This window comes from Heptranchias perlo, unplaced genomic scaffold, assembly GCF_035084215.1.
Source record: "Heptranchias perlo isolate sHepPer1 unplaced genomic scaffold, sHepPer1.hap1 HAP1_SCAFFOLD_417, whole genome shotgun sequence".
Taxonomy (NCBI): Eukaryota; Metazoa; Chordata; class Chondrichthyes; order Hexanchiformes; family Hexanchidae; genus Heptranchias; species Heptranchias perlo.
The window spans coordinates 131,300-143,367 of NW_027139429.1; positions in this window are offsets into that span (position 1 = coordinate 131,300).

Consider the following 12,068-nt stretch of genomic DNA (forward strand, 5'->3'; position numbering starts at 1 on the left):
TCTGATCCAATCTAAGGACTGGTTCCTGACAACAACAAGATCACCACTGGTCCTGGTATTACGGTTAAAGGCAAAACCGATTTATTAATCACATCACAATTAGTGCAAAAAGGTGATACTTAACAAAGAGAAATAGTGAGTGTTCCTTGAAACCTCAGGAGTGTCCCTCCAAGTGACTACGGTGCGGTCTCTCTCTCTCTCTGTCCCTCCAAGTGACTACGGTGCGGTCTCTCTCTCTCTCTGTCCCTCCAAGTGACTACGGTGCGGTCTCTCTCCCTCTCTCTCTCTATCCCTCCAAGTGACTACGGTGCGGTCTCTCTCTCTCTCTCTCTGTCCCTCCAAGTGACTACGGTGCGGTCTCTCTCTCTCTCTCTCTCTGTCCCTCCAAGTGACTACGGTGCGGTCTCTCTCTCTCTCTCTCTGTCCCTCCAAGTGACTACGGTGCGGTCTCTCTCTCTCTCTCTCTGTCCCTCCAAGTGACTACGGTGCAGTCTCTCTCTCTCTCTCTCTCTCTATCCCTCCAAGTGTCTACGGTGCGGTCTCTCTCTCTCTCTCTCTGTCCCTCCAAGTGACTACGGTGCAGTCTCTCTCTCTCTCTCTCTCTATCCCTCCAAGTGTCTACGGTGCAGTCTCTCTCTCTCTCTCTCTCTATCCCTCCAAGTGACTACGGTGCGGTCTCTCTCTCTCTCTCTCTGTCCCTCCAAGTGACTACGGTGCGGTCTCTCTCTCTCTCTCTCTCTGTCCCTCCAAGTGACTACGGTGCGGTCTCTCTCTCTCTCTCTCTGTCCCTCCAAGTGTCTACGGTGCGGTCTCTCTCTCTCTCTGTCCCTCCAAGTGACTACGGTGCAGTCTCTCTCTCTCTCTCTCTCTATCCCTATCCCTCCAAGTGTCTACGGTGCGGTCTCTCTCTCTCTCTCTCTCTCTGTCCCTCCAAGTGACTACGGTGCGGTCTCTCTCTCTCTCTCTCTCCCTCCAAGTGACTACGGTGCGGTCTCTCTCTCTCTCTCTCTCTCTATCCCTCCAAGTGACTACGGTGCGGTCTCTCTCTCTCTCTCTCTCTATCCCTCCAAGTGACTACGGTGCGGTCTCTCTCTCTCTCTCTCTGTCCCTCCAAGTGACTACGGTGCGGTCTCTCTCTCTCTCTCTCTCTGTCCCTCCAAGTGACTACGGTGCGGTCTCTCTCTCTCTCTCTCTCTCTGTCCCTCCAAGTGACTACAGTGCGGTCTCTCTCTCTCTCTCTCTCGCTGTGATCTGTTGACTGAAAAGTTCTCTTCTTCCTTGCCAGAATCTTGTGCGCCTTCCTCAGCTTTTGAGGTCTTTTCTTATTCCCTTTTTCAGTTTATGAGCAGTTCACTCTCACATCCACATCTCTCAGCCTGACCATTATTCATGTCTCTCAACCTTCAGAAGTTACATTCCAAGCATAACTCCTGGTCCCATCCGTGCCTTGTTGTTACAGACTTAACAGAACCTTATTTAGAGTTTACATTGCCAGTCTTCACAGAACCGTGTGGAAAACAGACTTCTGCTCACTGGCTTGTGGAGGCTCGAGATAGAGAGGCCTGAGCCTGAGTGACTCCTTGATTTAATGAACCTTCAGTCCCTTTATCTACATGTCTTTTAGACATTATGCTATTACAGCACATTCCGCCCTTAGGTCTGTTCATTCCCACTTTACTGTTGTCAGCATCCTTTTAGTTTTAACTGCAAACTTGACTATAATAACCATCATGCATCCTTCTCGGCCCACCAGCACTTTCTTATTGAATACACGTTACATGGTTCATTCTATATTAATACACAGTACAGTTTACATTTATAGATACATAGATTCACAGTACATTTGATTCTACTTCCACTATTGATTCTAATTATACTAAATTATATCTGTTAATGGGTTAATCCTGACACATTGTTCTTCCTGTCTCTAAACACCGTTGTACAGGAGCCTTCTGTTCCGTTCTGAGAAGCTCTGAACCATGGAAGAGAGTGGCTGGGGCACATTTCTTACACGCCTCAAGATTAACCCACACGGAGATTTTGCTGTCAGTGAAGAGAGACGAGAAAGACCAAAGTGCCGTTTGCCCCTCTCAGTGTGGCCCTGAAGGACTGTGTCCAGGCTGAAGTTCTGTTCCCTCCGGACGATCCTCCCCCCAGATTGTCCTTTCTGAGCTCCAGTCAGGTGATGCTAAACACTCAGGTGGGAAAGACCAAAATCTACAACAAGGTGTTTAAAACAAAGCTGATTTATTTCACAAATATCCTGAATATTAAACTCCAGCCCAGTTATAGGGGTTATTAACATCAGGAGAAACAAACCCCAACTGTCAGAATGAACATGGTTCAGTCCTGGATGGGATTAACAGCAGAATCCAACCCCTGCAGTCATATGTGAACTCGCTGGAGTCTCAGCACATGTGATGACTGAGTGAATCCCTTCCCACACACGGAGCAGGTGAACAGTCTCTCAACCAATGGGCGTGAGTTGATGTGTCAGCAGTTCATTTCTGCTTTGAAAGCTCTTCTCACAGTCACTGAGTTAAAAGGTCACTCAATAGTGTGAACAAGTGGATGTTTCAGAAGGTGGGATGAATGAGTGAATCTCTTCCCACACACGGAGCAGGTGAACAGTCTCTCCCCAGTGTCAGTGTGTTGGTGTTTCAGTAGATTCCTGTTGTTTTCATATCTCTTCCCACAGTCAGAACATTTTAAAGGTCTCTCCCCAGTGTGAACTCGCTGGTGTGATAGAAGGTGTGATGACCGAGTAAATCTCTTCCTGCACATGGAGCAGGTGAACGGCCTCTCCCCAGTGTGAATGCGTCGATGTCTCCATAGTTGGTATCTGCTTTTACAGGTCTTCTCACAGTCAGAACATTAAAAAGGTCTCTCCCCAGTGTGAACAAATTGGTGCATCAGCAGTTCGGATGAAATAGTGAATCCCTTCCCTCACACGGAGCAGGAGAACGGTCTCTCCCCAGTGTGAGTGCGTTGGTGTGTCAGCAGATTCCTTTTGCTTTTAAATCTCTTCCCACAGTCGGAACTTTAATAGGTCTCTTATCAGAGTGAACTCGCTGATGTCTCAGCAGGTGGGATGACCGAGTAAATCTCCTCTTACACAGGGAGCAGGGGAACGGCCTCTCCCCAGTGTGAATGCGTTGGTGTGTCAGCAGATTAATTTTGCTTTTAAACCTCTTCCCACAGTCAGAACATTTAAAAATTCTCTCATCGGAGTGAACTCGCTGGTGTATCAGCAGGTTGAAAGTCTGAGTGAATCTCTTCCCACACACGGAGCAGGAGAACGGCCTCTCCCCAGTGTGAACTCGCTGGTGTATCAGCAGGTGGGATGACTGAGTAAATCTCTTCTTACACACAAAGCAGGAGAACGGCCTCTCCCCAGTGTGGGTCCGTTGGTGTGTCAGCAGATTAATTTTGCTTTTAAACCTCTTCTCACAGTCAGAACATTTAAAAGGTCTCTCGCCGGAGTGAAGTTGCTGGTGTCTCAGCAGGGTGGAGGACTGAGTGAATCTCTTCTTACACACAGAGCAGATGAACGGCCTCTCCCCCGTGTCACTGCGTTGATGTCTCAACAGTTCCTTTCTGCTTTTAAAGCTCTTCTCACAGTGAGAGCATTTAAAAGGTCTCTCATCGGAGTGAACAAGCTGGTGTGTCAGCAGGTTGGAAGAATGAGTGAATCTCTTCCCACACACAGAGCAGGAGAACGGCCTCTCCCCAGTGTGAACTCGCTGGTGTTTCAGCAGGTTGGATGACCGAGTAAATCCCTTCCCACACACGGAGCAGGTGAACGGCCTCTCCCCAGTGTGAGAGTGTCGATCAGTTTCCAGCTCTGAAGGGTAATTGAATCCCTTCCCGCAGTCCCCACATTTCCACGGTTTCTCCGTGGTCCGGGTGTCCTTGTGTCTCTCCAGGTTGGACGATCTGTTGAAACCTCGTCCACACAGAACACGTGTACGGTGTCTCCCCGCTGTGAATGGTGCGATGTTTTTTCAGGCTGTGTAACTGGTTAAAGCTCTTTCCACAGTCAGTGCACTGGAACACTCTCACTCGGGTGTGTGTGTCTCGGTGCTTTCCCACTCACACTGATGTTTGAAATCTTCTCCCACAGATAGAACAGACAAACATTTCTCCTTCCACATTCAAAGGCCGATGATATTCAGGTCCTGATGAATCGAGTGACTCTGTCAGATCGGACGTGATTTTTGATTTGAATTTCCCTCTCCAAATTCTCCCCTTCCAATACCCTGCAAAAGGAGTTCAGAAAAGTCATTACTGTAAGTACAGGATAGAAATTCAGAATATACATTTCTAGTTTCTATGGAACATTCTTTCCTCTCTTGTTCCTCCAAAGATGTAAATCTCCATCCCACACAATCTCCCTCCTCCCTGTGCTGAAATCCAAACCATCGTGTCATCTTTCAGTGACCCGAAACCATGAGTGAAAGGGTGAGAGAGAGTGAGAGAATGAATGTGAGAGAGCGTGAGAGTTAATGTGACACAGTGAATGCCAGAGAGTGAATGTCAGACAGTGAATGTGAAAGATTGAATATAAGAGAGTGTGAGAGAGTGAATGTGAGTACAGCAATGGGCTCGTTGTGGAGAATGAAGTGGGGCAGGTGGAGCATGTTTCAGTGGGGCAGCAGTGATCATAATCTCATTAGGTTTTGAATATTTATGGAAAAGGACAGGGGACAATCAAATACGAAAATTCTTAACTGGAGGAGGGCTAATTCCAGTGAGTTAAAAAGGGATCTTGTCCTGGAGGATTGGAATCAAAAATTGGCAGGCAGAACAGTAATTGAACAGTGGGAGGCCTTCAAGGAGGAGTGGGTTTGGGTACAGAGTAGACAGATTCCCACGAGGAGGAAAGGAACAGCATCCAAAGCTCGAGCTCCCTGGATGACTGAAGATATAGAGATCACCATTTCTCCTTCATTCACAGATGCTCCCTGACCAATTACCATTCCTCATTCATTTGTCGATGCTCGCTGACCGATCATCAATTCTCCTTCATTTACAAACCTTCCCCGACCGATCACCATTTCTCCTTCATTTACAGATGCTCCCTGACCGATCACCATTTCTCCTTCATTTACAGATGCTCCCTGACCGATTACCATTTCTCCTTCATTTCCAGATGCTCCCTGACCAATCACCATTTCTCCCTCATTTGCAGATGATCTCTGACCGATCACCATTTCTCCATCATTTACAGATGCTCCCTTGACTGATCATCATTTCTCCTTAATTTACAAATGCTCCCTGACCAATCACCATTTCTCCTTGATTTACAGACACTCCCTGACTGATCACCATTCCTTCTTCATTTACAGACGCTCCCTGACCGATCACGATTTCTTCTTCATTGAGAGACACTCCTTGACCGATCACCATTTCAGCTTCATTAATAGACGCTGCCTGACCGATCACCATTTCTCCTTCATTTACAGGCGCTCCCTGACCGATCACCATTTCTCCTTCATTTACAGACGCTCCCTCACCGATCACCATTTCTCCTTCATTTACAGGCGCTCCCTGACCGATCACCATTTCTCCTTCATTTACAGACGCTCCCTGACAGATCACCATTTCTCCTTCATTTACAGACGCTCCCTGACCGATCACCATTTCTCCTTCATTTACAGACGCTCCCTGACCGATCACCATTTCTCCTTCATTTACAGACGCTCCCTGACCGATCCCCATTTCCCCTTCATTTCCAGACGCTCCCTGACCGATCACCATTTCTTCTTCATTTACAGACGCTCCCTGACCGATCCCCATTTCCCCTTCATTTCCCGGCGGGAAGTGAGGGGGGGATAATGTTCACTGTTTTATATTCGGGTCTGGGGCCGCACTCGGGGTTTGTAAAGCCTGAGCCTGGGCCTGAGCCCGGACCCGGGCCCCGGGGTTTATTGAGCCTCTTGCTCCGATCCTCTGACCTGCACCGAACGCGCTCCTCCCGCAGCCTCGACTGGCCGCGCATGCTCAGGACACACTGCCCGATCATGAGTCACTACCACGCCTGCGCACTGAGCTCCACTGATTCAGATAGGGCACAATCTGTACCGCGCTGCATGCTGGGTGATGCAGCCGCCATTGATGATTTTAATATCAGGCCGAAAAACAAAGATATTGGAAGCAGGAAGAGCGCGTTTGGAACAAAGATAATAAAATAAAATGAAACACCAGCTCTTCGTGTCATTTAAATCGGCACAAACACACAGCGCAGGCGCTCCCCCACTTTGGTGACCTCCAGAAAATATTTTTACGGTAACTTTTATTAATTTCGTTTTATTAAATGTTGCAACGGACGGGTTCAATTCATGTTTATTTTCGAACTGCACCTCAGGATGTCAGTCTCAACACTAATCCCGCCCTGGTGATTAAGGAGAGTTCCGGACCAAGAGGAGGAGCGGAAATTGACTTGAGGGGTGGGCGGCTGAGGGGTGAGTTGGTCCTCCAACCAATCGGAGTGTGTGAGGGGTGGGAGTTGTGGCACCGAATGGGCGGGTCTCAGCCCAGATGTCCCTCATTGTCTGAAACATAATTTTTAAAACCTAATTTATCTTAAACTCCTGGAGACAACTCGACCTTTCTGTTGCGTCTTGAAACAGATCAAACCAGATGAGGTGGAGCAAACATTTCAACATTTGTAAGAAAAACACATTAACTAAGAACAGCCAACATGGATCATTTGAGATAACTCAAGTCTACTGATAAAGTGAATGTAGTGGATGTTGTGGACATTGATTGTGAAAGGGTGTTTGGTAAGATGCCGGACAGGAGGCTTGTTGATAAAATTAGTACTTACCGTATTAAAAGGAATGAGGCAGTGTGTTTAGGGAGTTGTGTAAAGGGCAGAAAACAGAAAGTAGTGGTTAATGGATGTTCTCCAGACTGGAGGGATGTGAACAGTGGTGTCCCACAGGGTCAGTGTTGGGACCATTGCTAACCACAATACAGAGAATGATATGAGCTTGGGTATGTGGGACACAAGGTGATAATTGCTAGATGACGCCAAAATTGGCACCGGGGCAACTGTGAAGAGGAGTCAGTGACTTCACTGTGACGTCCACGGGTTAGTAAATGGGCCAGGTGAAATTTAATGCAGAGAAATGTGACGTGATGCATTTTGAGAGGAAGAAAAATGAGATGAAATGTAAACTAAATGGTGAAAGTTTAAAAGTAGAGAAGCAGAGAGACTTAGGGATGGAAGGTTCTAAATAATGCATTGTCTTATTAATTAACAAGTCTGAGAGTCAGCAACTTTAATACCTCATGAAGAAATATATGAGCAAATTCTCTTTCCTCTCCCATACCAGACTAAACATGCAAATCCCCCGTGTAGACGAGATCTGCCCTCTGGATGGAACCACGGACTCCCTGAGCTTGATCTCCGGTGTCTCCAGTCCCAACTGCCCCTTACATCAGTATCCCCTCACTTTTATACCCTGTTGTGATCCATCTCTGTCACTGGAGCTGGAACTTCCCTAATCTGTGGTTTACAAGGACACATTGCTTGGTTCCCAGCAGTTACTTTTCTTCAGTAGTGTTCTCATGATCCCTGAACTACCCTGCTTACTGTTAATTAGAATCATAGAATCAGAGAAAATTTACAACACAGAAGGAGGCCATTCAGTCCATTGTGTCCACGCCAGCCGAAATTGAGCCACCCAGCCTAATCCCACTTTCCAGCACTTGGTCCATAGCCTTGTCGGTCTCGGCACTTCAGGTGCATATCCGGGTACCTTTTAAATGAGTTGAGGGTTTCTGCCTCTACCACTCTTTCAGGCAGTGAATTCCAGACACCTACCACCCTCTGGGTGAAAAATGTTTTCCTCAGCTCCTCAATAATCCTTCTACCAATCACTTTAAATCAATGCCGTGCCCCTTGTTTATTGACCTCTCTGCTCAGGGAAATCGGTCCTTCCTATCCAGCCTATCTCGGCCACACATAAATTTGTACACCTCAATTAAATCAATCCTCAGCCTTGTTAGACTCGAATTTTTGGATCAAAACCAGACGGAGACGGAACTGCTGACCAAGTTATAGTTTATTAGAAAACCTTGTGCACAAAGGGAGAGTGGCAGCTTCCTCAAGCTCGTGACTCACTCTCAAAGGAACGTCAGCACTACAAGCATGTTTATACCTTTCAATAAGCAACACCCACCTGCTGTAGAATGTGGTACAGGTCTATGTAACTACAGAGGGTTTCATTGGGTGGTATAGTCTGCCACTCACTTGTCAGGGGCTACCTTGGGTCGTCCCATGACATTAAACATCTCACATTCCTGAGGAGGACCCTTATCAATAAACACAAGTCCCAGACATTGAAACTACACAAAGGGTCTTCACAAATCCCTGAGCAGCTGCTTCCTATCTGACTCCCTTTTGAGCTGGGGTAACCTTGGAGATATCCACCGCTCCTCCCTTAATCATCTGAAGTGAGCTAGTTAGGATAAACAATGTCGGCTTCGGCCTTGGATAAACATTCCCTGGTGTGTTCTGGAGATAAGCGAGGTGGTGGACACAAATCCAACAAACCTGCCTTTGTCAGCTTTTACAATGTGGGTTACAGGCTGCTCCCATAATGGTCAAGTATCCCATCATGCTTTGCTGCTACCTAAATGCTACATGTGCGATTTAACTACTTGTGTGTGTGAGGATAGGAGTGGCTAATCATTCTTTAATATATATATATATATCAGGTTAGGTGAGGGGGGGCTGGAGGTTTTGGATTTCTGTTCACAAGCCTATTTTCCAGTCCAACAGTCCCCCCTCCAAACCCCGAAAAACACCTTTACAGTGGGGTTGGACATTGGATTATTCAGGGAAAAGCAAGAGCGCAAGTGACTGAGGTTTTGTATAATAATCAACCTAATTTACTCGCCCTCTCCCCTCTCCAGCCCACTGGCTATTCCAGGGGGATCCTCTATTGGTCACATATGATCCGACATGAGTCCTGTCGAGGCGGCCGCCTGTCGAGGCACCGGGTCTGCATCAAAAGAGGGTAATTAGTCATTTACATTAAAACCATTCCCGATTCAATCTCCTGCTGCTCTCCTCACCCACACACTTGATTTTTCCCACAAGCGGCTGAAATCGTCTGAAGCACGGGTGGGGGAGGGGCGCATACACCAGCTGTTTTAACCTCCTGTCCAGCCAGATGTTTTGCCACAGCCCGTTTACATTTCTTACATGCCATACATAGCAGAATAAAGACCAGTATAAACTGCACCATGACCAAAACATGGGAAATTAGTCGGATCCATGGGTGAATCTGTACATTTAGTCCCCAGTCCCATGAGACATCCCACCACATGATGTCTTTCCTCAACTCCTTGCTCCCCTGTTCCATGGTATAATTCACCTGCTGGGAATGTTCAACCTTCTCTCGTAACTGTCTCAGGTGTTCGGGCAATGGAGGTATTGGATATCCAAACGTGTTGATGTAGTTCCATACGTCGTTCCTAATGTCTTCAGACACTTGAAGAAAGGTCGTGTTGTCCTGGTGTATGTCCACCAGCTCTTCATGTCCAATTCGTACAGGACTTTCCGGGGTGAAGCTAAACTCCGGACTGGGGATGGCACACATTAAGTAGCGTAACTAACACATACCCACCTCGGCTATCATCCAGATAGCACGTGTGTGTTCCAAACTCGTCCCGGCACCATTCTAACTCCGAGTCAGTAGCTGCCCGTCCATAAACCAGCAGTCCCAACAATCCTATCATCCCTGATACAGACCAATTCATAGTGTCAAAGTCGCCAGTGCCCCAGGTTCAGGGACCAGTGCTGGGCCGGGGTAGGCGAAGAGGGGTCCGATAGACCTGGGAAAAGGGGAAAGAAACAGAGAGGAGGATGAAGAGGAGGGAAATATTCCAGCCTGGGTAACCAATAGTTGGAGAGTCAATATGTCCGGTAGCGGTGGCAGTACTGGGGCCGGCCCGTGTACCTGTAAGGCAGAGAGAGAGAGATACAGAACATCCTAAACAATTGACTCGATCTTCTGACCTTGGTCCTGGAAAAAAAAAAGAGCGCTGATTCGCATTATTCTTAACGATTTATTACGCATCTGTTAACCCCTCCACACGTCCTGTTCCAATCCAGTCCGATCCGTTCATGCTGCAGCAATCAGCTTGAGGAGGGAGACGCTGACATCTAGAGAGATAGTGTGCCTCCTGTAAATGCTGGACCCGGAAATGGTTAGCCTGGTTGGTCTCACTGAGCAGACGCAGGTATGTCAGGAGGGTGTTTTGGAACTGGGAGGTGTCCCCTGTGCCCAGTGGGGGTGCGTCTTGGGGTAACACCATGGCCCGTCCAGTCATTAGTTCGAATGGTGTAAAGCCGGTGCTTTTGGCTGGCGTGGCCCGTAATCCCCAAAGATTAGCGGGGAGGACGGTGTTCCACCCTTTACCGGTCTGCAGGATGATTTTACTGATGGATTGTTTTAGCGTGCGGTTCATTCCCTCTCCCATTCCAGACGATTGAGGATGGCAGGGGATGTGGAACCGCTGTCGGACCCCCAAAAGAGCCAAAGCCTGTTTCATTGTCTTGCCGGTGAAATGAGTTCCCTGATCCGAACCTATCTGGTCGGGCACTCCCCAGCGAGGAATGACCTCCATGGCTAGGATTTTTGCTGCTGCTTCGGCCGTATTCCCCCTGGTCGGGAAATCCTCCACCCAGCGAGTGAAAAGGTCAATGATGACAAAAACATGGCTGTACCGCCACTGGGAGGGAGGGGCCAATGAAATCCATCTGTAAATGTGTCCATGGTCCGCTGGGCCGTCGGGCGTGTCCCATACGTACTCGTATGTGACCCCCAATTCCCGTTTGGAGACAGGGCAAACAGAAGCGTCCGGACTCGTGGATTTCCCTGGCCAGGCCGGGCCACCACCAGGTGTCAGCTATGAGGTAGTATAATTTGTACCCTCCCAGGTGTGTGGGTTCATGGTCGGATTGTATCAGGGCTCGTCTAAAGGCTGTCGGGACCACACACCGGGTCTCATGACGCCAAGACCCCTGGGCGTCTTGATGTGCTCCCTCTTGCACCCAGAGGTGGATATTCTCGGGGGACTCGGAAAGGTACGCGGTGAGGAGGGACTCCCTTGTTACCTCGCTAGTCCTGTCCCTTGTGCTTCCCCTCTGCAGAATTAAGAGCCGTCACAGGGAGGGTGAAGGCCGCCTGCTTAGCGGCCAAGTCCGCAGCCCGGATCCCTCTGATTTCCGGGGTCTCCCCCGTCTGATGGGCCCGAATCTTAATGACAACCCCCAAGGTGGGACCATTCGCTGCCCGAATAAGCTCGGCGATCGCAGGGCCTTGCTTAATTTAGTGGCCTAAGGTAGTCAAACAGCCTCGTCGCTGCCAGAGCCGCGAGTAGTCATGGACGACAGAGTAAGCATCCTGGCTGTCAGTGTAATTGAACAAACCCGTTCCGCTCCGCAGGCCGTAGACGGTCGCCGGTCGCGGCATTTGTAAAAGTGCTCGGACCGTCTCGGGGGTTAACGTTCTCCCTTCTGGGGAGATGATCTGACCCAGATAGATAACCCGTGGGAGCTCCTCTTGGGCCTTAGTCGGATTCAGTTTAAAACCTCCAACGATTAGCGTCTCCAAGACACATGTTAGGGCGTCTAAATGATCTGAGGGTGAAGGGCTTCTGATGAGAAAGTCGTCTACATACTGGAGACAGGCGGGGGTTTGCATGCGGGCATCCACCATTGCCGGTTGGAGAGCCTTTTCCAGACTCTTGTGAAAAATAATGGGGGAATGGTGGAATCCGTGGGGCAGCCGGGTCCAGGTATATTGAGTGGACCGCACAGTGAAGGCAAAACATTCCCCGGACCCAGCGTCCAGAGGACAGGTCCAGAACCCGTTTTGGATGTCCAGTGCCGTAAATATGGACAGGCCTGGGTGGAGGCCGTTTAAAATGGGAGCGGGGTTTGCTACTTTTATCTGTGACTTTGTTCAGGGCCGTATAGTCTATGGTCAGCCTCCAGGACCCATCTGGCTTTTGCACAGGCCATACGGGGGAGTTGGTCCGGGAACGGG